Source organism: Tachypleus tridentatus, chromosome 7 (genome assembly GCF_004210375.1).
Source record: "Tachypleus tridentatus isolate NWPU-2018 chromosome 7, ASM421037v1, whole genome shotgun sequence".
Classification (NCBI taxonomy): Eukaryota; Metazoa; Arthropoda; class Merostomata; order Xiphosura; family Limulidae; genus Tachypleus; species Tachypleus tridentatus.
In genome coordinates, this window is record NC_134831.1 from 6,155,402 (window position 1) to 6,179,542 (window position 24,141).

General features: G+C 36.0%; 1 protein-coding gene across 1 annotated transcript in view; it reads right to left on the bottom strand.

Annotated features, from left to right (window-relative positions):
• Positions 1-23,016: 23,016 nt before the first annotated feature.
• Positions 23,017-24,141, bottom strand: part of LOC143255041 (uncharacterized) — a 198,441-nt gene continuing 197,316 nt past the window's right edge. Inside the window, exon 4 of the transcript XR_013030420.1 lies at positions 23,017-23,549. The gene's annotated coding sequence lies outside the window, so the exon portion shown is untranslated. The remainder of the gene's footprint in view (positions 23,550-24,141) is intronic.

Sequence of the window (24,141 nt, forward strand, 5' to 3'; positions counted from 1 at the left end):
TACACATTATATAAATGTCCTTGTAGTACGCACCAAACATGCTCACCGATTCAGCCGTGGGGGCGTAATTATGTTACGGTCAATCCTACTATTCGTTGGCGTCAGATGGTGATGACTAGCTGCCTTTCCTCCAGTCTTACACTGCAAAATTAGGGACGGCTAGCGTGTATCCTTACGTGAAATTCAAAACTAAACAAATGCACATTTTGAAACCATATTAAACAAACACAAGTGAAGAACTATGGTAAATACATAAATAAAAAGCAATAAACGCTGGTGTCGTGAGAATCAACATCTTTCTTATTTTACAAAATACTCTTCCAAAGCTCAGACGATTAGATGTTCTTCCCATAAAATAGAAAGATTAATTCAAAACACAGTTTTCGCTTCCACAATATAAACAACCTTAACAACTTTTTTTATTTCTGTCAGCTTAAAACGTAGTTGACATGTTTTTCACCAGATGACACCTACGAAATCCATAGCTTAAAAGGCCGTTTTACAAGGCTTAAATTTAAGAACCTTGACGATTTCCATCATACGAAAAATAAAAATGAAGTAAGACTAAATCTTCCAACATTTGATATCCATTTACTTAGGTGGTTAGTGTACGTTACCCAGAACAAAACGGTTACCATGTCATCGAGACAAAAACATGTAGGTACATGAAATGCATTCTGTGGAAGGTAAGGATACTTTCTGGGTTTTTGTTTTCTGCAATTATTCACACACATATTGATACGCAATTCTGTTAAAGTTTTGGAAACTGTAAGCTGATATTTGCTAAGTCAGCACTAGTACAGAATTATTTATTTCATTAAGTTACTATGATAAAGTGGAAAATACACAAGCACCTCTGAATCAAGAATATTAAAATAATCCTACAAATCTAAAAAAAATATATGTATTATTTGTTTGTTTTTTAATTTCGTACAAACCTACACGAAGGCTTCATGCGCTAGTCGTCCCTAAATTATCAATATATAGTACAGTGAAGACAGCTAGTCATCACTATCTACTGCCAACTTTTAAATTACTCTTTTGCCAACAAATAGTGGGATTGAGCGGAACATTATAATGCCCTCAGGGCTGAAAGGGTGGGCATACTTGATATGACGGGTGTTCGAACCTGCGATCCTCAGATTATAAGTCAAGCGCCTTAATCACCAGGCCATACCGGGCCTAATTATTAGATGTGTAAAGAATTCTCCATTAATACCTTCCAAAGAATAAACATGGAAAGCTTTCTATGGACATATTTTTCCTTAATAATTGTATGCACGGGTTGAATCAAGTCTTAGCTTAGTTTTAACACTTAAGAATTTATAAATCTTGGTCCTAAGATAGATAACCTACAGGAATAAACATCAAACAATATTCAATCATGATTGTTTTACTTGATAGAAAACAAACAATAGCTGGGACGATGTGGTACATATAACAAAATACTCCTATCACATCACTAAAATCTAATTCAGTACTGGTTGTTTTAATCTACCTGACGCTGATCTAAGATTTCTAGCGCTTGTGTCGTTACACTATAACCCAGTTTATTCCGAAAAGGTGTAATAGTAACAAATAATTTTGTTTTCTGATCACCCCGTATCCATAGGTTTTTTTAATGTGATGTAAACTCCTAGTGTGGTGTAAACATTCAAACGCTAATACTTTAAAACTGTAGCAGTTTCGGTTCACGAAAAAACCGACAATGTTAATTTGTACGTGAAATATCAATCTATCATTTCAGTTGGGCTTTCTAACGAAGGAATTACTTTCGTCAACGTTTGACTCAAAGTAATAATCTTGTAAATAAGAATCACTTTACATGTGGCCTGGCATGGTCAGGTGGTTAGGGGGCGCTCGATTAACAATCTGAGTATTGCGGATTTGAATCCTTGTCACACTGAACATGCTCGCGTTATAATGTGACAGTCAATCACACTATTCGTTGGTAAAAGAGTAGGCCAAGAGTTGGCAATGGGTGGTGATGACTATCGGCCTTCCCTCTAGTCTTACACTAATAAATTAGGCGGTGCGGCATGGCCAGGTGGTTAAGGCACTCGACTCGTAATCCTAGGGTCGCAGGTTTGAATCCCCGTCACACCAAACATACACGCCCTTTCAGCCGTAGAGGCGTTATAAGTGACCGTTAACCCCACTATTCGTTGGTAAAAGAGTAGCCGAAGAGCTGGCGGAGGTTAATGATGACTAGCTGCCTTCCCTCTAGCCTTGCACTGCTAAATTTGGGACAGCTAGCGCAGATAGTCCTCGTGTAGCTTTGCTCGAAATTCAAAACAAACCAAACTAAATTACGGATGGCTAGCGCAGATAGCCCTCGTGTAATTTTGCTCGAAACTGAAATGCTAAATACAGTTTAGCATCATTAGTTGATAATACGTATATGTACTTTAAAATAAGTAGAAGTCGTTATATTAAAAAAAAATGGACGAAGAAGTAATTAAAGTTAATTATGATTTTCAAAATCCCTCAAACAATCTTCACATATTGCGTTAAAATTACATTTTTTTTATTCCGCCACTCGCTACTGAATAAATAAAAGAGCTTCATTGATTTTTGAACATACGTCACGTGGGCGATTATATGCGAAGCGCGTTCTTTCTGTTACGACTCAGTATGTTATCATTCAAAGTTAGTTAAGCTCTTTAAGATATCACTCCCTGGAACTTCATCGTACATTATATGATTTCGTGCGACCCGAAATGAAATGCTAACACTTCACTGTATTTATATGTAAACTATGAGCACAACATTCAGACAGACATCTGACTGGTCGAATAACAAATAATTAAAAACTCCTCATGAAACCTTTTCCTGTCTTATTTTATTAGCATAGAGAGTTGTTTTAAACAAATGGCGCTGTACTGCGTTAAATTAACCCCTACGGAATGCTTGTTCACCATTCGATTTTCTGTTTGACAGACTGCGAGTTAATAACTGAAACGTACTCCGCCGTGCAGGTAGATTTCTTTATCTACATTCTCTGACCAATCAAAATAGGCACTACACTAATCAAGGAAATTGCATTAGTCAATGGTTGCGCAAAAGAAAATATAATCAAATAAATCACCTAATAATGTACGTGGAACTAAACTTCCATTTTGAAACTTTTGAGATGAATGTTTTTGTATATAGAAAAAAGAAGTGCTTTTCTCGTGTCAGATGAAAAACACAACCGGCTAATTTCTGGCAATTACTTGATTGTATGTTATCGTCGGTGCATATGTGCACTCCAAGCACGCGTGGGCGAAAGATAGAGACATAAATAGAAAGCTTTCTCGTTTTATTTAGAAAAAAGGTAGAAGCAAGTTGTACCATGGGATTTACTGCTTTGTAAAAAAACAAAACAAAAACAAAAACTTTTTTGTTCGTTAGATAAAGAGTTCCATAGGGTCTACGATCCCAGAAAGTTCTTTATATAGAAATATAAATATATAAGCCCACTAGAACCTGCTGTTCCAGAAAGTTCTATTTATTAAGATATAATAGAGTGCCATGGGATCTACTGTTCTCGAAAAGCCCTATTTCTTGGGGTAAAAACCCCATAGGCCTACTATTATCTAAGGTTGAAAGTACCATGGCGTTGCCAAAAAAGTATCGGCTTTTATATGATATTTCTATATACACAGGAGCAGCAATTATTAATAAATGAATACAACTAATCATTTGATGAATACAGCAGGCAACGCATTTGGTTTAGGTTTATGGAACACTTAACATTAAACAAACAAAATCAGAACGACTAGCCACGAATAATTAGAAATGTTTTCTTCTTCTATTTTAATTCCTCAGTATTTCAAGGTTGTCCTTTGTAAAGACGAGTAACTCGAGATGAAAACACATCTGATTAATATTTGGCTTCCTAACTCGCTTCTTATGTATACAATTAAATGTTTCGATAGCAAATTAACTTCACCAAAACAATCTAATTAGGCTCTTTATCTTAAAGATAATGTAACTTAGGAGTTATATAATTAGGGTTACGAAGAAATTACCCAGCATTATTAATTATCCTTGCAAAGTATAAATGTTTAGTTTCAGTTGCAGGAACACAAATCGTGATCTCTAGGTGTATTTTTCCTTTTTGGATAGCTTGTTGTGTTTAACTTGTATAACAAAATGGCTAAAAATTGAAAACGGGAAACAACACGTCTTTAACAGTTAGAAATCTATTAAACAAAACGGTATGGATAAACTCGAATACGTCTTCTGTTTGGCATATCAAAAAATATTATGTTCAAAGCACCCAGAAGAATATGTCAGTCCTTTAACGTTACTTCTTGGCGCATGCCCAAAGGCAAAGATGATGACATATTACATACCATATATTACCTTCAGTATTGACGTTCATGAAGGTGTTACGCGTTCTATACGTTTAGAGTTTCATCAAGATATTCAACCAGTAAACACAAGGTTACCTGATATGATGTAAGACGTAAATACAAAGAAATGTCATTCTTTCAACAGTTTGGCCTCACCTGGTTTAGTGGTTGTCGTTCTAGAATTTTGATTCAATTGTTCGCAGTTCCCTTTCCTTTGTTGCAAAAGAACAACACCAACAAAATCGTCTTTGGAGTCATCGGTACACTATAAAAATTAGTCAAATAACACTTTTTGGTCAGTTAAGAATCACCAGAGGGTGGTTGATGGTTACTATTGACTAGCTACTTCGCTCTGTCCTTCCATTGGCTCAGTGGCATGTCTACTGGTTTACAAGTGTAAAATGACTCGGCATGGCCAGGTGGTAAAAGGGACGCTCGACTGCCATTGGTTTGAATCCCTGTCATACCAAACATGCTGACCCTTTTAGCCGTGGGGGCGCTATAACGTGATGGTTAATAACACTATTTGTTGGTAAAAGAGTAGCCCAAGAGTTGGCGATGGGTGGTGATGACTAGCTACTTTCTCTCTTGTATTAAACTGCTAAATTAGGAAAGGTTAGCGCAGATAGCCCTCAAATAACTTTGTGCGAAATTCAAAAACAAACAAATACAACTGTAAAAATCGGGTTTAGCTGCTCGTGTTTGGCAGAATGCAGATGACCCGATGTGTAACTTTGCACTTAACAAAAACAAAAACAAATAAAGCTTTCCTTCAGGTCTACCAATTCAAAATTGACGGATGTGTCGAGATAGCCTTTTCGTAGGTTTGCGTAAAATATCCAAAACAAAACGGTTTAATAAGTAGTGATACTGTCATGAAGTCAAGTCGTAGATTTTTTTATTTTCTTAAAATTTGATCGGCGGCGAGGCTTTGAAACTTGTTGTTGATATATTTCTGATCACGTTAGCGTTACGGCCACATCTACGTTAAGCATTTTTTTCCCAGTGTGATGAGTTTTTTTTATTTGCATTTTAATAAAAGCTCAGCTATTTTTGGAACGCTAAGCTAAGAGCTCGACTGTTTGTATCACTTTAAGTTCTATAAACCTTCTCTCTACATTGCATAACTTGGGGACAAAACCTGTTTTCTTTGTCCATTCAAAACCTTTGAGCTACTACCGTTGCTTAAAAACTGTAAAATAGCTGACTTTTGATAATTCAAGATGGTTAGAGCGCTCGGCTCTTAATCCGAGGGTCGCGGGTGCGAATCCCCGTCACACCTAACATACTCATCTTTTCATCCATGGTGGCGTTATAATGTACGGTTAATTCCACTAATGCTTGGTAAAAGAGTAGCCCAAGAGTCGGCCTTTGGTGGTGACGACTAGCTGCCTTCCCTCTATCCTTGCTCCCAAGTAGCTCAGTGGTATGTCTGCGGACTTACAACGCTAAAATCCGGGTTTCGATACCCGTGGTGGGCAGAGCACAGATAGTCCATTGTGTAGCTTTGTGCTTAATTCAAAATAACAACAACCCTCTAGCCTTACACTGCTAATTTAGGAACGGCTAGCGCAGATAGCCCCTGTGTAGCTTTTTAAGAAGTTCGAAAAACAAATAAACTTGTTTTGAATTTCTCACAAAGCTACACGAGCGCTATCTGCGCTATTCATCCCTAATTTACTAGCGACGGCAGGCATCTGTTGTTTTCTCAGGGCGTAGACAGCATGTTGTGACTTTGAGTTTAAGACGTTAACAATGTCTACCCTGCAACTTTTAAAGCATTACCTGAAAAGTGAAAAGTATTTGTGTGTGTGTGTATGTTCAGATATAACTGGCGAACAGCTGAACCGATTACTACCAAACGTGAGCAATACCCTTACAAAATTGGTGTTCGAATCTGATGTATTCGTCGTCAGATAATATAAATTATCTCAGTTTTTGTAGTGACAACAACATTTGACTGTTAAAGCTACTTAGTTGAACCAACTAAGGTCAGTAGGGTTCAGTGGCTTCTCGCTTTCGACTCGTAGCTAAATTATTACCAGTTCGAGACTAGCTCCACTCACGCTGTTGTTGTGTCTTCGAGCGAGGCACGTTATTCGATTTGTTCCAGATCACTCAGCTGTTAGCTACAAGTCAAAAGCGATGTGTTAGACCAAAGGTTTCTCCATTCCTAAACGTTTGTCCCAATGAAACACGTGTATTCCACCAAAACCTATACCTTATCTCACCATTGGAGAGGATTGTTTTGTAGAACTGTTTCGAAACCTCATGTTTTTAATTTTTAAGACCCTCGCCAGTGGCACAGTGAAGTGTCTGTGAACTTACAACGCTAGAAACCGAGTTTCGATACTCGTGATGGGTAAAGACAGCTCTTTCTGTAGCTTTGTGCTTAATTAATTACAAAATAAACAAATTATTTGTTTATTTCTTGGTCACGTGGGAAGAAAAACTTTGTGTTCATTGTAAACCAATAATTTAGCAGAGTACTCTTCAAATATAATGAATATTACTTAGTTTCTCATAACTGTGGATAATGCAGTCTTATGTGTAATTCAGCAGCTTATGCTGTAGGCTTTAAGGGGGTTTTGAATGGCTATTTTGCGGTGGTGACCTCGATCGCAGACATTGAACACTCAGAAAATGTTCGGGTATGTTTGTTTTGTGCGTTTATATCTTTGACAACTCATAAGTGCAATAATATAAAATCAGCTCAAATCCAAGTAACAGGCAGTTATGGTTTCAGTTACAAAAATAGATTGATTTTGTTAAAGCCAAGTTGATTAGGAAAAGTTGAATTACCATCTGTGAGAAACCCCTGTAAATTAAGGAAACCTGGATGATTTGATTTTTTCTTTCGGTGTGAAATTTTATACGACGTAATATATATTGTTTTTCTTATGTATATCTATAAATAACACTGTGTTTAGCAGAAAACCACATATATATTAAAATAAAAGTAAGACGAGATGGTAAAGTACTGTAGGAAACTAAACCTGAATTGTAACTGTAATTACGTTTCGCAAGCTTACATGTCTTGATCAACCGACTGGCATCGCTAGAAGGCTCGATACTGATGTATAGCATGAATTACAAGTTAGGGTGTGTAGTGAGGTTATTGTACTCGTAGACTCTTAATGGTAATACACGATGGGAAGACAACTGGAATGATTGAAATGAACATTTTATTCTGGGAAACTCTTTTTTTTTTCACCAGGATTGTTTAATAGATAGGGTGTGTCTTTTTATATTCGAGTGAGTAATTGAATCTGAATAACAATGTATTGCCAAAGTATGATTTTTATAGTTCTTGTGACCCGACATGGCCGGGTACTCAGGACGCTCGACTCAGAGGATCATGGGTTCGAATCCCCGTTACACCAAACATGCTAGCCCTTTCAGCCGTGGGGGCGTTATAATGTGACGGTCAATTCCATTATTCGATGGTAAAAAAAGTAGTCCAAGAGTTGGCAGTGAATGGTGATGACTTGTTGTCGTTCATCAAGTCTTACACTGCTAAATTAGGGACAGTTGGCGCAGATATCCCTCGTGTAGATTTGCGCGAAATTAAAAAAACAAAAAAGAAGAAACAAACAAACTAATTGTTTTTGTTATCTGTTATCTGTAGCACACTTCTCACTAAAACAGCTGAATCTCTCTACAATTAAAAGAGCTGTTAGATGCATTAATATCACAAGTTTTCTAAATGCAAAACTATAATGTTCCAAACCTTAAACCTTATACAAGTAATTGAAGCAACAATACTGAAAATGTAAAGGAAAATAAGTCAGTTTTATTTATCTAGCAGTAGTAACGTTCGTGTTTATGTTTCGCAGCAAAATGTATTAATTAGTGTTTGTAATTAACCAGTTACAAAAGTTTATTTTTATTTACGTTTATTTTTTATCTGTAGATATATTCATGATGTTTAACATAATCTTTAAGTTGTTAAATAAATAATGGTTGATTTTTCTACTGTACATCGTTACTCTTAAATTAATGCTTTTGTATTTGATCCTTGGCCCTGTAATCTCTTGTTTTCACCCCATAAGTGTCCGCCATTTGGATCAGTACTGCCATATTTCACCATTAAGTTTGTATCATTTGGAACAGTAATACAGTGCGTTCACACAATTCTTTTTTACCTGTTAGACCACTGCTGTCATGTTTCACCATGTAAGTTTGTATCATTTGGAACAGTAATACAGTGGTTTCACACAATTTGTTTGACCTGTTAGACAACTACTGTCATGTTTCACCATGTAAGTTTGTATCATTTGGAACAGTAATACAGTGCGTTCACACAAGTTTCATTCTATTAAATTAGTATTGCCTTCTTTTCATCCTCTTATCCGATTTTTTTGCTCCAAAACAGTAGAATTATGTTTTTACCCTGTAATAATTCTCTCACTCTGAGCGGTAATGCCAATGTTTTACTGTATACGTTTGTCCTTCTGGGATCAATATTGGCACGTTAGCATCCTTTAAAATTAATTGTCATTTTCAGATTTGTAAATTAATATCTTCCTGATTTAAGTTATTTTTTCCTTCATAAATTAGTATATCTGTTCCTATGAGATTCATAGTTAATTTTCATCATATGAGGCTGCTCCTGACCTCCTAACATAAATTTATCGTGTAGTGTTGTGAGATATTTTCGTGTTATCACTTTGTAAGGTTCTGTCTCGCATAACAGAAAAAGCAAGTCTTACATTCGCAAAATAATATTGTCATGTTTCTTTATCCAATCAGCAGCATTATGTTTCCTTTGTACGACACGACATTTAGACCAGTATTTTTCTTTCTTACGGATGTTATTTTATTTCAGCCCCAGAAGGTTTTTATATTTTCTCATGAAAATATTATTTTTCTATCGCTGTTGTCTGTAGTCTTGATTTCTTCCTTTCTATCCACTATTGCAGTATTTCTCAGTAGTGTCCTTTTACCTTGCTTCCTTACTAGCATTGCTCTATGCTCTTCTTATGTGTAAATTACCTTCTCGAACCTTTAACAATGTGTTTTGTAACCCTGTGCCGTTTAACTGATCTACAGTCTAGTGAGAGAAGAGATACACTATACATTGTTTAACATGCTATTCTAGCATGTATTTGCATACACACATTGAAGTTGTTAAAGTGAAATAACAACGTTATATAAGAACATCAGGGAGATAGTTTGTGTATTCTAGAAATCAGGTTAAAAGTATAGAAAAAAACCAATCAAAATTGGATAGTATAGCAAAGTTTGTTGTGTTTTTTAAACTGAAGAGTATAGACATTAAGTGTTCGGAGAAATATCTGATACTTAGGTTAAGATCTACTAAATATACATGCAGCACAAATATTTTTAAAACAAGCGAATGTTTTGATATTATTTTATTTTAATATTTATATCTTAAAGTAACAGAAAGCATTGAGATATCTCAAGAGGTTAACATGTCTTTGTCATTTATGTTCATTTTCATTCTTCCTCAGAAACGTTTCATAATTCGTCTAGCGATGTAAGTTATGGGAGTAAATAGGATTTGGTTTGTTTTGAATTTCGCGCAAAGCTACACAAGACCTAGCTGCGCCAGCTGTCCATAATTTAGCAGTGTAAGACCAGAGGGAAGGCAGCCAACTGTTGGGCTACTCTTTTACCAACGAACAGTGGGACTGACTGCCACTTAATAACGCCTCCACAGCTCAAACGGTGAACATGTTTGGTATGACAGGGATTCGAAACCGCGACCCTCGGATTACGAGTCGAGTACCTTAACTGGTGAAGTTGATTGATTAGGCTTAGTTACAGTTTTCATGAAAGAATAACGCGAAAACAAGCTTAATTATTTATCATTTGATTATTATCTGAATATTATATTTATTGTTATAGCCTTTAATGTAAGGAATAAAAGCCAGCTTGAAAATCTATATTTGATGTCTATTTGTAAGCTTGCACGTTTATAGGATTATTTTTCAGTTCAGAAGTATAATTTGAAATAAGTCAGACTTGTAATAAGATGTAAAAATTTCTAAGTATTTATATTCAATTACGAAAAAAAACATGAACGGTAAGAATAATTGTAGCTTACAGTTTGGTTCTCTCAACGACTGGGAAAATAAAACGAGGCAATTGGTTAGAAATGTACAAAATCGAAAGTACAGGCAGTTTCAAATATAAGATTCCTTTTTCGCATCGTGTCGCAAAAACAAAACAAAAACGTTTTACTCTTTTGCTCCAGATGGTGTGTTATAATAGTAAGGCTCATTTCCCACTATTCTATCAGATCAGAGAACCCACACAGTTATCAGTTGTTGCTGGTTACTTTTCCTCTTACTCTGTCGGTTTAGGTTAGAGACGACTATGGGTATTTATGCAAAATAATTTAAAGAAATAGACGTTGAGAATATAATCGTGCTTTCTGTCTGTTTGTTTGTTTGTTTTTAATTTTGCGCAAAGGTACTCGAGGACTATCTGCGCTAGCCGTCCCTAATTTAGCAGTGTAAAACTAGAGGGCAGGCAGCTAGTATCACCACCCACCGCCAACTCTTGGGCCACTCTTTTACCAACGAATAGGGGAATTGACCGTCACTTATAACGCTACCACGGCTGAAAGGGCGAGCATGTTTGGTGCGACTGGGATTCGAACCCGCGACCCTCGGATTACGAGTCGAACGCCTCACCACACTTGGCCATGCGGGGCTGCTTTCTGTCATCGCCACTGTCAGAAAAAAAAAAAAAAGTAAAGAAACGTTTTCGAATTAAAGAAAACTTTCATTGGGAGACTTTTATATCGTGAAGAAAAACAGTGCATTATGAGTTGTTGTTTTATATAATGGCGCATATTACATCCTTATATCGGGCCCGGCATGGCCAAGCGTGTTAAGGCGTGGGATTCGTAATCTGAGGGTCGCGGGTTCGCATCCCCGTCGCGCCAAACATGCTCGCCCTTTCAACCGTGAGGCCGTTATAATGTGACGGTCAATCCCACTATTCGTTGGTAAAAGAGTAGCCCAAGAGTTGGCGGTGGGTGGTGATGACTAGCTGCCTTCCCTCTCGTCTTGCATCGCTAAATTAGGGACGGCTAGCACAGATAGCCCTCGAATAGCTTTGTGCGAAATTCAAAAAACAAACAAAACAAACATCCGTAAATAACTTCCCATTTTCTATATAATTTGGAACAGGCAAGCATTTCAAATAGCACAATAACTCTTCAATTATTAATGTTTGAATGCCAATGGTTTCTTACTACACTGTAGTGAATGCTTGATCTTCATTGTTTCTTATGTTTAAGTTCTCTTGCCTACAGATGCCTTGAAAAGCACTTCATAAATAACCTTAAACTTGTACAGACTGCTGGTTACGAGGCTTACCGAAACGATTAGAGTTTCGTTGTTGAAACGAAACGTTTCTATATTTTAAATTAAAGTGTTTTTATTTATTTATTTATTCTTTAAATTATGCCTTTCCTCTCACGTACTTTATAAATTCTTCGAAATTCTGTTAAATAAGTTTCAGCAACTGTCGTAAATTTTGTATGCGTCTGTAATGTAACATTATGTGAGTTTTATTTTTAAAAAATAACGCATTTGTAACTTGCCAAAAATACGCAATAAATACACGCAACTGGCTGTATTTTATGTATCAAAAAGCGAAATCAAAGACATTTATTTACATAAAAAAATAATTTCGAATTGTGCTTAGCCCGTCTTAAGCGTGTTCCACATGATAAAAAAACAAACTATTTTGTATCATAAAACACATGAAAGATGGAGTAAGAAAATACAAGTTTTGTATAAGTAAAACTTTTTCGGTGCACCTGTCTTTATTTTCATTTTAAAACTGAGATTCCTTCTCAACGAATCAACCGCAACAGTTTTATAAAGACATTAATGGAAACCACGCTTTTCGGATTTAAAGAATTTTTACGAAACTTGACATCAGAGGAAACGTCTGCAACGTCTCTTGGTTTCCTCTTTCAAACAGAATATATCATTATTCAATAGCCACGCAAGTATCGTTATTTGAAATTATTAAAAAGACAACATGCACCGAGCTTTCTAAAAAAATGTGTTTGCTTATTGCAAAATACAATGTGATTTCGTTTCTTTGTCGAAAGATGTAATAAGGTGGTTCATATATATATAAAATTTGAAAGGCGAGGTGATTAAGGCGATTGAATCACAATCGGAGGGTCGCGGGTTCGAATTCCCCCATCACACCAAACATGCTAGCCCTTTCAGCCGTGGGCGCGTTATAAATGTGGCGGTCAATCTTACTACTCGTTGGTTAGAGTAGCCCAAGAACTGGTGATGACTAGGTGCCTTCCGTCTGGTCTTACATTGCTAAATTAGGGACGGCTAGCGCAGATAACCCTCGTGTAGCTTTGCGCGAAATTCAAATACAAACAATAAACTTTTAAAAATACTGTTTTAATGTGAACTTAGTTTTGAGCAGGGTAGTTGTTATTTTAAGTTTTACACTTAGCACTCAGCTGTTGATTTGTTGTAACCACCACATTGATATCCAATAAAATATCCTGGCTGGCCTGAAATTTTACAAACTTTATCAAGTTTAATTAGCTGTTTTGATTACTTTGGGTGAAATATTGTGACATAGTATGTCCTACAACATCTTTGTCTAGTTGTATACTGTATATACTATAATTTCGTAGCTTGGAGTGAAGTAACTGATTAGACGTTTCAATTGTTCTCTGTAATGCCTTTCACGGTAAGAGTGCTACTATTTAAGTATTGCTCCGAACTTTTGCAACAGTTAAAGGGAATAACAGTCATGTTTGAAACGAATATGAACCAGAGAACGTGCAATTTGAAATTTAGGACCTATTGATTTATTCAATAAATTTACATTTCCGATACGTTACATTGGAAATACGGTATACTGAAAAAAAAAAACATACGCTCTTTCCACTAATCGTCCGGTGGGACAGCGAAAGGTCTACTGACCTACAACCCTAAAATTCTAGGTTCGATTCCCACAAGATTACATCAGTAATTAATACTAAATATAATACATTATCCACAAAATTCATACAGAACAAAAATTTAATAAATGTTACAACTTACAGTCGTCCTCTTAATGTACACAAATTGTAGTTGTTCCTTTAAAGTACACACCCTCTGTTCCGTCCTGCTTAAAAGACCTGTTTGCTTGTTTTAGAGCAAAGTCACTTGAAACGCTGAAATCAGGGGTTCGGTTCTATGTGGTCGCTGGAGAGTCCACTGTTTAGCTTCGCGCTAAAGTGAAAACAAACTAACATCAAACAAAAAAAAAGAAACTAGTTGATATCTAATAATGGATGATGAACTACATACAGGCGATGTCTTCACTTAACTTACGGAATGGCACGCTTCAGACGTCTTCTCCATTCTGATTCTGTCAGCTTCATTGGGGGAAATTGACATCTGTGTCAGCACACGTGTTCACCACTTTGGCCTCGATTTCTTTAAATCCTAAACAGTGCCACAGTTAATTTAGTCATTTTTTTTCTGTAATTTGTTTGGTAAGTATACCTCACTTTCTACTGCTCTCTATATCAGTTTTATGTCAGTAACTTTCATGTGGTACACTTTCTTTGTGAGGAGTTTTTTGTTGTTTTCTGGAGAATTTCATTGTCATTGGAAACTTGTTTGTTTGTTTTGAGTTTCGTGTAAAGCTACACTAGGGCTATCTGTGCTAGTGTAAGACTAGAGAAAAGGCAGCTAGTCATCACCACCCACCGCCAACTCTTGGGCTACTCTTTTATCAACGAATAGTGGGATTGACCACACTTTATAACGCCCCCACAGCTGAAAGGGCGAGCATGTTTGGTATGACAAGGATTCGCTGAGACATCTACTTATTTGCTGCTATATTCGGTTTACTTCTTTGCTCGGTCACGTAAAAATTTTTCATCTTTGAAAACTTTGTATATTCATTCTCCGTCCTAGTTCTCATCTTCTTATTGGTTTCTAATCTTCCTCCATTGGAGGGCTTCAGATGAAGCAAGTGTGTTGATGGACACGTAATAAATTATTGTTATTTGTTTTTAAATGAACGAGGGTAAACTACGTATTTTTTACTTCCTGTATTTTATGAATGAAAAATTCGGTATTTTTAGGAGTATAAAATGGTCCCTTTTCGACGTAAAGTCCTCGAATTATCAGCAATAACCTAAACTATGTTTGGTATATAATAACACTAATATGTGTTTATCATGATCAAGTTAATATATGATTATAAAAAAATGTTTATTCAATTGTAGTGCACGGTTATTTGAATATTTAAACATGTTGGTTTAACGTTTAAACCTTCATAAACTATCTTTGCATTTCTCATTTAATTTACCTTAATTAACTGTTTGTACACGTCATCAGACTTTATTTTGTTCACTTGCAGTTAAGCATAAAGCTGCAAAGATGCTATCTGTTATGTGCCAGTCACGAGTATCGAAACCCGGTTTGTAGCACTGAGCCACTAAGGAAGTCATCAAACTATTTTATTTGAGTATTAAATTTATTAGAAAGTGTGAGACTTGTTGTTTGTGTGTAAAATTCATTAGGCCTTTTTTTCAATTTTTCTCACATATAACTTGTTAGTAAACAATAAAACTGCTACTAATAAGAACTGATTTCGCTTCTCATGTACTTAAGTGCCAACTTTATTGGGAAACTTACTTGAAATAAAACTAAACAATAGGCTATTCAAGCTGTGCTTTTTGCAGAAGTTCAAACTTGATTTTTAGCGTTATAAGTCTGTGGACTTGTCACTGAAGGATGCAGAAAACATTTAAATGCATTTATTTCAGAATATCTTATCAATAAATAAATGTATCTTTTTTATTGTTCTTCAAGGGACACGAACTTGTGTTACAAAATTTCATTGAATTAATTACATATTCCCTCTTAACGGGTGATACGTAGTCTGTGTGTTCCTCATGACTAAACATCCGGGAGACAAGAATATTCCTAGTAATATATAAAATAACAATAAAGATAAAACGGATTCAGAAACATGATCTCTAAAACGTAAAAACAAAATTCTTGGACTTACGATCAAATTCTCAGTACTTACACGTAATTGCTACAGGTGGTTATTCAGTACCTACATGTAACTATTACAACTGTTTATTCAGTGCCTACTTATGACCAATACAACTGTTTATTCAGTACTTACATGTAATCATTACAACTGTTTATTCAGTACCTACATGTAACCATTACAACTGTTTATTCAGTACCTACATGTAACCCTTACAACTGTTTATTCAGTACCTACCTGTAACCATTACAACTGTTTATTCAGTACCTACCTGTAACCATTACAACTGTTTATTCAGTACCTACATGTAACCCTTACAACTGTTTATTCGGTGCTACCTACAGATAGCTATTAAAACTGTTTATTCAGTACCTACATGTAACCATTAAAACTGTTTATTCAATACCTACTCGTAAATGATACGACTGTTTATTTATTACATTTTCGTTTCTTTTTTCACTTAAGTGTTACGTTTCTTTATTGATTATCTGGATATAAGTGTTATATATAGTGTTTACTTGCTACCTCTTTACACAAAACTACTTAACGCAACTCCTTAATCAGTTTTTAATTTCGATAGTTACAGGTAAATTGGTAACAATGTAAAACAGAATAAAACTTAGCACTGAAATTACTAGATTATCCCCCTTTCTTCACACCAAACGACCTCCATGTGTACAAATACAAAGTAAAAACGCCATTCTAAACACTTAACAACAGCTTTTTCCAACTTGTCTGAAACCTCAATACGAAAAAGAAAGTGGGTTCTCATTTCGTCAGAGCACCCAATCTCCACAGTAAACACGGATTATTGTCGAACTTTAAATCTATCATTTTGAACTTTTTTTTCTCCATTTCATGATGTTTATACTGAATGTTTTCTAAAGAACTGTCGTCCACATCAAAACAGTCAGTGAAGCCTCCAGAGAATATAAAGTAAAATGTGGAGTCGTAATAACGTAGTTTGTCATTCTTGCAGGAATTCCGGCCAGCTTACAACTTCCTGTCTTTCAAGAAAGTAGTGCATCACATCTCAGAAAGTGGACATGACAAAATATTTTGAGATGCCACAAGATCCAGTACGTTTATTTATTTATTGTATTATATTTTCTTTCTGGGATTTTTAGTTTAACGTCAACGAAAATTTTTGGTGTTTTTTTTCGAGATTGAAATTCCGTTAACGTCAACATTTAACTGATTAAACAAGAAGGAGCTTAGCGGTTAACGTCCCAGGCCTGTGATCTCGAAGAATCACGGTTCGTGTCCCATTTCTACAAACTTACTATGAATAATTTTTAGATTTTCAAAATTTGATCGCTAGGGGGCATCTTGTACGTGATTCACCAACTTTCTACAAACATTCTTCTTATATACTAATTATTCTGAAAATGAATAATAATTCGAATCTAATTAATAACTCGCTAATTTTGAAGCTGTCATTGTTTAATATTTCGCTAATCCTGGATGTCTCTCTTTTTAACATCTCGCTAATTTTAAAGCTGTCGTTATATAATACCATATTGATCCTGGAGTTCTCTCTATTTAACATCTCGCTAATTCTGAAGCTATCGCTAATTAATACTTCATGAATTCTAATGTTTTTGCTATTTAATACCTCGCTAATTCTGGAAATCTCGTTATTTAACACTTCGCTTAGGATTTGTAGTTTTTGAAATTGAGTAGTATAAATATTAGCATTAGTTATTATATTCGTTGGTAAAAGAGTAGCCCCAGAGTTGGCGGTGGGTGGTGATGACTAGCTGCCTTCCCTCTAGTCTTATACTGCTAAATTAGGGACGGCTAGCACAGATAGCCCTCGAGTAGCTTTCTGCGAAATTCAAAAACAAACAAACAATTAGTTATTACGTTTGCAGAACCTAAAGACGGATTTAAGCGATTTGTTTTTGTCGATGGGGGGGGGGGGTAATACTTGCAAATATCTCAACCAAAAACAGAGGGCAGACAAATATATTAGATTATTTTACAACGGTAATTGCCACTTTATATATTTTTCAATTGACGCTTGACAGTAATTGAGGAGTTCGGATGAAAAGACTTCGTTACTTAGGTTACAGAAATAACAATGATAAATGGGAGGGCATGGCCTACTGACTAGAATTCCAGGTTCGATTTGCGATATATTCTGTCGAACACATTCTGCACTTTCAGCCTTTGAAAGGTTAAAACTCCAATAGTTTAACCCCGCTATTCGATTAAGAGTAGCCGCAGGTGGTGTTGACTGGTTACATATTCCTTTGGTCAGTTGCTCATAATTGAAATACACTTTTTATTTGCTCAGAATACACATAAAAAAACATTCATAGTTCTAGCCTTGGAAAGTGAATAAGAAAACACTCCCATCCATACTTTAGCGGGTGTATTTCACTGTTGGATATTAGATATTTCTGTTCTAACGTGGCTAATTTAGACGGCATGTAAGAATTCAGGAAATCGTTCAGGAAAATACATCTGGATTTCACAATACCCTCCTGAACCCTGTAACGAAGCTTTACCGTCAATGAAACTTGGAAGAGTTGGGTGCTGTCTAGACCTAATGTTGTTATGATCCTTAAGCGTACACAGGTAGATTAACAGCACTGTTAACTGAGACACAACTGATGGTTCTGTATTTATATAAAGTCATTATTGTACTTATATTGTCCCTATTTTGGTCATGTCTATTCATGTTATTCTTTGAGTATTTCTACTGGCACTCACACTTTGATTCATGTGTAATATAGACAGTATTGCAGTACATTAATAGTCCTGTATATTCTACTGCTTGTTCATTCGGTAATATATTTAGTAAGTAATATTAATGTATAGTAAATACACTACATAAATGAAATGGTTTAGTAAGTCTATCAGTTGGTGGGTTGTAAATTTGTGGCTGCTACGAAATTAGTCTGGTAACTCTTTCACACAACTACATCATCCGCAAATTCCTACGGCAAAACAGAAAGTTGTGTCAGTTAGTGGCATATCACCTACATGCATAGTGAAGAGTATAGAGTTATCTACCTCCCACTTAGGAACATCCGCCCTCTGGAGTAAAATACTGTGAGTATGCGCCCTCTATATTTCTTGGACATTTTATATTATCTAAAAAGTTGAACAACTACATCTCGGTAGTTCTATTTGTAACATCCAGGACCATAGACCTGTGTGTTCAATTGTATCGAAAGCCTTCTCAAGATCAAGAAAGCAAGCAACAGTGCACTTTGCCTGATTAAAATTGTCTATTACTGTTTCGGCTAACCACTAAAATGAAACGTGCACATTGAGTACACTGTTTGTTAAGGTTTGCTCCACCTCACGAGACACACTTTGCTCTCAGCGCACTCAAATAACATGGTTTTATATTTTAAATTTAACTATAAATAAATACTAACTCTACGTGACTAATACACATGAATCTTCGATTTTATAAATATTCTAAGTAATAAAATTAATTAATTAAAATAATGTTTGTCAACTGAGGGCGCCGCGAGATATTTCAGCAAAATATTCTAGAAAACATTAATTTCTAATTGGCATATTTGGATTTTTTAAAGTACATTTTATTCTTTTCTGTATTATTTATTCTGGAACTTACTGGGGAATCTCTACGTTACTTTTAACTAGGCTATATAAAACATTAGGAGTGCCTTGAAAATGGTAGACTACATACAGAAATATCTTCAACAATGAAGGTCCAGAAATAATGAGTTTATTTAAACATGGGGGAAGACTTGGGGAGGCTCTTTGATGTAAGTTTGTTGTTGTTGTCTTTATTGTCGATTTCCACATTTGTTGTATATTTTATGTAATAAAATTCAAGACGAAACAAATCATTCACATATAAATGCTGATTGTTCTAATGATTTCTCAAGCCGGCCCGCTGGTACAGTGGTTAGTCTACGGAGTTACAATGCTAAAATCAGGGGTTCGATTCCTCTTTGTGGGCTCAACAGATAGCCCAATGTGGCTTTACTATAAGAAAACGCAAACATACAAACACTTCTCAAAGTGAATTGTCCCGGCATGTTCAGGCAGTTAGAGCTCTCGACTCTTAATCTGTGGGTCATTGGTTCGAAACCCCGTCACACCAAACATGCTTGCCCTTTAGAGCTATAGCGGCGTTATAACGTACCGCTCAATCTTACTGTTTGTTGGTAAAAGAGTAGCTCAAGAGTTGGCGGTAGTTGGTGATGATTAGCTGACTTCCATCTAGACTTACACTTTTTTGGTTTCAAAACACGAAGAATTGAAGAAAGACGTTTGTCGGTACCTTTTTCAGCTAGACGGAGAAACTCACCATCAATAACTTTGTGTTAATTTGGGACAATAAACAACAAACCAATACTACAAATGACGTTAAAATGTTTATCATCTTTTCTTTCCCACAGTTTTGTTGTTGCTATACTTTCGACACTGCAGTAATTTGCCAAGGTTCTAACTAATGAGCTTTCTAACCCTATTAATATTTTATCAAGATTTTAAAAGTTGACCTTTGACCCAACCTTTGCAATATTTCTCCAATGTTTCAGTCGTTAACCTCTGACCTTTGCAATGTACTTCTCGTGAGAAAATAAATAACAAATGTTGCGTTTTAAAAATATAACAGTTTGAAAGCTACACGAGGACTATCTGCACTAGCCGTCACTAATTTAGCAGTGTAAGACTAGAGGGAAGGCAACTAGTCATCACCAACTACCGCCAACATTTAAGCTACTCTTTTACCAACAAATAGTAGGATTTAGCAGCATATTATAATGCCCCAATAGCTCTGAATGGGGAGCATGTTTGGTGTGACGGAGTTTCGAACCAATGACACTCAGATTGCGAGTCGAACGCCCTTTCACCACCTGGCCATGCCGGGGCGAAGTAAGTCACATACGAAAGTTTTGTTAAGCGCAAAGCTGTATCGTAATCCACTTCTGTTTTGTAATGAGACCATTAACTTAGCACTGATACACTGAGAGACGGTTAACTAAACACATTTTGAATATCTCTGATAAACAAAATGAAACTTTAAACGTTATCAAGCGTCGAACATAAGAAAGAATTTACACAGTTACTCTTAACTTATACCTGAAAAAGAAAGATCCGCCTTTCGAAATGCTCAGATTATAGGGTATCGCATTTATGAATGAAACGGTCAGATTATAGGATATCCTATTTACGAGTGAAAATGATACCTTGTGCCTTTGTGTTTTCCTAGCATCATGAGTATATGTTGCGGAGAAATAGCTTTGTATATATAGTTAAATACATTCACTAGGTTGTTTTGTTATTTATTGTTATGGAAACGCATTTAGAAGAGAGTCCGCTATTTTAGATGAATGTTCAGTGCTTTATGTTATTCATATTGTCCCCCGCTGAGACAGCGGTAACTGTAAGTATTTACTGCTCTAAAACCAGGAGTTCGAGTCCTCTCGAAAAAAACATATCCAATTTTTTTCATGCACAATTATAACAGACATGTGATGAAATTTTCACAGGTGCCTTATGACGTGATACATTAAAAACACCACTACCAATAACAAAGAAACTAAGATAAGGTAATTTCGATAATTGGATTTCTTTTTTCTCTCTTTTTTTATACTTCTAGTACTAAGGTGTCCTTGCAAAAGATGAATATGGGTGGATTTACATCGGATTTCAGTGAATGGACATTGAGCCTACTTAGAAGGCGCAACGCAAAACATTGAATAGCAACATTGTCACTGGCCTCGAAACCAAATCGTGAGCCCGGCATGGCCAGGTGGTTAAGGCGCTCGACATCTAATCCGAAGGTCGGGGGTTCAAATCCCTGTCACACCAAACATGGTCACCCTTTCAACCGTGGAGGGGGGTATAATGTGACTGTCAATCCCGTTATTTGTTGGTAAAAGAATAACCCAAGAGTTGGCGGTGGGTGATGATGACTAGCTGCCTTCCATCTGGTCTTACAAAGTTAGGGATAGCAAGCGCTGATAGCCCTCGCGTAGCCTTGCGCAAAATTAAAAACAATAAACAAACAAAACAAAAGCAAATCATGTCCAAAGATATAGAACACGCAATGTTCGAAGGAACCTAATTTGATTATTTTTGTATTTTATATATATTCATATATATTCATAAATTTTTTGATGGGCGTACTTTCTTGTCCGTTTAACATTTGGCTTTAAAACCAAAGCGAGAGTTTACTTTCAATTCTCAAATGTCATTGTATTCGCCAAACCATTCAAGAGTGTACAATAACTTTCTAACTACATGATATCGCGTCTTTGAAGATACTGAAAGACAAAGAGTCAGTGCAACTACCGAGAATTTGCTTGTAATTAATTCAATCTTTTAATATCCAACACAGTATCCTACGGTTCTGGAGTTTTAGTATACGATTTATGATTAGCCCGTCTAATAATTAATTTCTATGACATTCATTACCAACGTTTACTCGAAAGGAATAGATTTAATGTGCCTTTTTTATATATATATTAGAATCTTTTCCGTTTGGACAACGGTAAGCCTATGGCCTTACAACGCTAAAATATGGGATTTGAGTCCTTTCGGTTGACATATCTGACTTTGTTACAAGAAAAAAACACGCATATTATAATACAGAAGTAAAGAACTAAACGTTTTAGACTAAACTTCACTGATTGGTGGAATCATGCGTTAAGCTCGTCACTGATTGGTGGAATGATACGCGAAACTCGTCACTGATTGGTGGAATGATACGTGAAACTCAGAATTGTGAAGGTATAAGATGCTTCCTCAGGCTGTGCACAAACAAAAACATCATAAAGACGTAGCCTCAACCTTTCCATTAAATATTAGTAAAATAAAGCATTCAACTCAGATTGCGCGTGCATAAGATCCCAAAATTATTATGTGAAGGATTTTCAGTAACTTTTGTTTTTTTAGGTCACGAGGTCACATTCTTAAAAAATGTTGCACTTTTATCCACCTTTTCGACAGAGAAAACCATTTCGAAACGGCGTTATTAAAAGTAACATAAATTAATGATTTCTCCAAGGATATCTTCAGCGTAAAAGATGTCCTTTACATCCTATCTCAAAGTATTTAATATTTGATGTTTTCCACCTGGAGATCTCATGCAACATGTGGACTAAATAGCCAGGTCTCAGAGACCACTAGAATTCGAGTATAACCATCCCTAATTTATAGACTGTTGACCAGAAGGAAGGAAACTGGTTAGCAGCACCAGCCGCCTAAACACGACCATAACTGAACAGTGAGAAGTACTACAACTTCTAAAACTCACTTCTTGAAAATGCAATGGCTTATTATTATGAGATCGATCCTAAGATTTGCAGATCGACAGCTTCTGCATCTAACCCCTAGGAAATGCCTGTCCTACATTTATTTCAAACCATATATTTTCATAGGTAAATATTAGCAAATCTCCTTCAGGTTATTTACGTCTCAAAGTAAAGTTGCTCTCGGTGGCACAGCGGTATGTTTGTGGACTTACAACGCCAGAAACCGGGTTTCAATACACGTGGTGGGCAGAGCACAGATACCCCATTTTGTTTAGTTTGTTTGCTTTTGAATTTTGCGCAAAGCTACTCGAGGATTATCTGCGTTAGCATCCCTAATTTAACAGTGTAAGACTAGACGGAAGTCATCACCACCCACCGCCAACTCTTGGGCTACTTTTTTACCGACAAATAGTGGGATTGACTGTCGCATTATAACACCCACACGGCTGAAAGGGCGAAGACGTTTGGTGTGCTGAGGAGTCGAACGCCCTAATCACCCGGCCGTGCCTGTGCTCTTGCGTTGATTCAGCGGTAAGTTTACAAACTTGCGACCCTAAAATATTGGTCTCGATTCCCTGTGGTAGACACAGCAGACAGTCCGATGTGGCGTTGCTCTAAAAAAAGAAAAATATATACTAATGTATTACGCTCTTTGGAAATTTTAACACATTTCTCAAATGTTAAAACTGTTCTGTGAGGAAATTGTTTTATTAATTTATTTCTTGGTCATGTTGTTCTCGTGATAGTGAAATAGTATAGAAGAAAAACATTCAGCCCTGTAATATTTCCAGCTAATAAATTGTTATCTTCCCTATACGACTTATAATTCAAATTGCTTCTCGGATTCCCTGAGGACAGCAACACTGATGATTCGTTACGGTCATTAAAACAGAGCAGTTTGTTTTCGAGATGGTTGACATGAGCAGTTCGGAAGGAAAACCTACCAAATAAAATTGTATATGAGATTATACATTCCAAGAAAATGGTCTAAACTGATTCAATAATTTTGAAAGCTCAGTACAAAACTGATTATATTATTAGAGAACTAACAGAGAATTCACAATGTTACATTAATTAAATTTTGTTAATATTAAACTAATAAAATATACGTATGGATAAGCCGAATCTAATAATAAAATGATATTAGGATTTATTAATAGATGCCAGTAACGTTATTGTCTGGAACCATAGTAATGACGGGTTAAATATTAAGATTATCCTAAACAGATTATCGTTAAACATTAACTGTGATGTTAAGAATATATTGACGTTCCATTAACACACTGCAGGTGGTTTAATAATCAGCGGAAAAGCTTCGGGCTGTAGTATATTTGATATAGTCCGTTTGGTTTGGTTTGGTTTGGTTTGTTTTGAATTTCGCGCAAAGCTACTCGAGGTCTATCTGCGTTAGCCGTCCCTATTTTTGCAGTATGAGACTAAAAGGAAGGCAGCTAGTCATCACCACCCACCGCCAACTCTTTGGCTCCTCTTTTACCAAAGAATAGTGGGATTGACCGTAACATTATAATGCC